Source organism: Osmia lignaria, unplaced genomic scaffold, assembly GCF_051020975.1.
Source record: "Osmia lignaria lignaria isolate PbOS001 unplaced genomic scaffold, iyOsmLign1 scaffold0073, whole genome shotgun sequence".
In the NCBI taxonomy this organism is placed as follows: Eukaryota; Metazoa; Arthropoda; class Insecta; order Hymenoptera; family Megachilidae; genus Osmia; species Osmia lignaria.
This window is the reverse complement of record NW_027478214.1, coordinates 40,001-42,500: the sequence shown is the minus strand read 5'-3', so window position 1 is coordinate 42,500 and position 2,500 is coordinate 40,001. Positions and strand designations below refer to the sequence as shown.

At 43.8% G+C, this 2,500-nt stretch overlaps 2 non-coding genes across 2 annotated transcripts in view; both read right to left on the bottom strand.

The window, feature by feature from the left end:
• The window catches only part of LOC143307739 (large subunit ribosomal RNA), a 4,038-nt gene extending 3,506 nt beyond the window's left edge, over positions 1–532 (bottom strand). Inside the window, exon 1 of the ribosomal RNA XR_013064824.1 lies at positions 1–532. This exon is cut by the window's left edge and continues 3,506 nt beyond it. This is a non-coding gene — a ribosomal RNA (large subunit ribosomal RNA).
• Positions 533–2,263: 1,731 nt separating this feature from the next.
• On the bottom strand, positions 2,264–2,418 carry LOC143307743 (5.8S ribosomal RNA). The gene has a single exon (XR_013064825.1). It is a non-coding gene; the product is annotated as a 5.8S ribosomal RNA (ribosomal RNA).
• Positions 2,419–2,500: the final 82 nt, after the last annotated feature.

Below are 2,500 nucleotides of genomic sequence, written 5' to 3'. Positions count from 1 at the left end.
CTAATGGAACCCGAAGGTCCATCCGGGGCATCGCGCACCAACGGGAGCCAGCGTTGTTGACGATGAATCTCCCCATTCGATCTTTTGGGTTTCTCAGGTTTACCCCTGAACGGTTTCACGTACTCTTGAACTCTCTCTTCAAAGTTCTTTTCAACTTTCCCTCACGGTACTTGTTCGCTATCGGTCTCGTGGTCGTATTTAGCCTTAGATGGAGTTTACCACCCACTTAGGGCTGCACTCTCAAGCAACCCGACTCTAAGGAGAGATCCTCCCGAAACGCGTACCGGTCACTACGGGCCTGGCACCCTCTATGGGTAAATGGCCCCATTCAAGATGGACTTGGACGCAATTCGATGTCTCGGGATAAACGGATCCTCCTGAACACTACATTTCCCAGCGGCGGTACCGCGGGATTCAGTGCTGGGCTCATTCCTGTTCGCTCGCCGCTACTAAGGAAATCCTAGTTAGTTTCTTTTCCTCCGCTTAATAATATGCTTAAATTCAGCGGGTAATCTCGCCTACTCTGAGGTCGTCAATTTCTTTGGTTTCATCGAAAGGTGAATAATGATGCTCGATGCAAAAAAAAAAAAAATAAACGAAAAGAAGCAAAAAAGCAAACACGTAGAGAAACTGTGCGTGAATCAACCTTTCGCATATTCAATTTTTCCTCCTCCTCGTTTCAAAATGTTTGTATTTATCGTTCGATGAAACGAGCACAAGAGGGAAAAAAAAGTTGAGACACGACGTTCCCATAATTTTCGTGTTATTTCCTTTTTGCTTCAAACATTTTGCGGACTGCAGCTTCGTCGTATTGCTTTTATCAATTTTTAACAATTTCAAAGCGAAGACAACTCGCAAGACGATCCATTTCGTCTCGGTTCAATTTTAACGTCCGTCCGTATTATTTTTTGTTCCACAAGAGATTTCGAATAGGTTTCTTTATTTATCATCCCTTCTTTTCGAGCGCCACGGAAGCAAGAGGAAAAGCAAGAGCGAGAGAACATTTCGCGTATACTTCATTTAACAATTTTAACCAACACGCGATGTACTCCACACACCTCTTAGATTTAACAACTGCTTTTCTCTTCTTCTCCCCTTAGCGCAAGGGTAAACCCCATTTGTCTCTTCTTTGGAACGCAACAAAACTTTCGAGGACTGGACGACCGAGCGATGGTCGCGCGGTCTTCGCTTATCTTTAACAAACGAAGTAGTCCGTATGTATTCTAAATGTTGAAGCCTCCTAGAGCTTTAAGCCATGCGAGACATTGAAATGCTGTTTTAACGGGAGCATGCATAATTGCTGCAAACATACTTTTATCACAAGTTCTAGCCACGCCACGGAGGCTTCGAAGTTCCTTCACCATTCGCTTTCCTCTCTTTTGTTACACAGTTTCAGACTACGATCAGGGGTACCGAAACGCTGTATTGATTGTAAACAACCATTTTTATCTTGGAGCGGAGCGTTCCTTTACTCGTTAGATTTGTCTTGTCGCGTGTGTATTCGCTTTTTCGACGCTTTTTAACCATTTAACTTGTTTAGCGAAGCTAAACGCACAGACAGACAAAAAAAAAGGAACAGCATCGCGCGTCAAACAGCGACGACCCATCTGAAGCGATCTTTCATTTATACACCGTTTGTAAACAGAGAGATGTATAAAGCGCGGGGAATCATTCGAAACCCTGGGGCTATTCGAGCTTGCATTTCAGCAAATTATCATCTCAAACATTTCACTCGTTTGCTTTTTCTAAATTTATAGGAGAGCTTCTTTCGTTTATTTTTGACACACCTTTCGTAAATATCGTTTCTGGCAACGTCGGGAGCGTGGATTTCTACAAGTGAACAATCGCGCCGATCCGATAACTTCCAGCAGGATGGAGAATCTTTATAGATTATCTTCCGAGAACTCGGTGCTTTCACGGGCGGTCGTTTATAAATTTTAACGAACGACTCGCGCGCCGTGACGCACTTGCGCTAGTTCGAAGAGATATTTCGAAATTTGTTTTTCTCCTTTAACGGCCTGCATTTAGTGTATCGGTTGCGATTTTCGTCACATCGTTTCCACGACAAACGCCGACGAACTGCCCAACTATCGCTCGTACGTTGCGACTCTTTCTTTGTTTATCGTTCATTCATTCTTTCAATTTCGTTCGATAATCCCGCTCCGAAACGTTCTACTTTCGTTGAACGACGGCGAGATGTTTAGAAAGAAATGAATTACTCTTTTTTCGAGAAGCAAACGCAAGCAGTCTTTTGTTAAGAAAACGACCCTCAGCCAGGCGTGGTCCAGGAATTGTATCCGTGGACCGCAATGTGCGTTCGAAATGTCGATGTTCATGTGTCCTGCAGTTCACACGTTGACGCGCAATTAGCTGCGTTCTTCATCGACCCACGAGCCAAGTGATCCACCGTTCAGGGTAATCGTAAAATTTTGTATTTCAAACTCTTTAGATCTTTAGAGTGTTATTTTCATTATTAACACGCATCACATTCGATACCCAC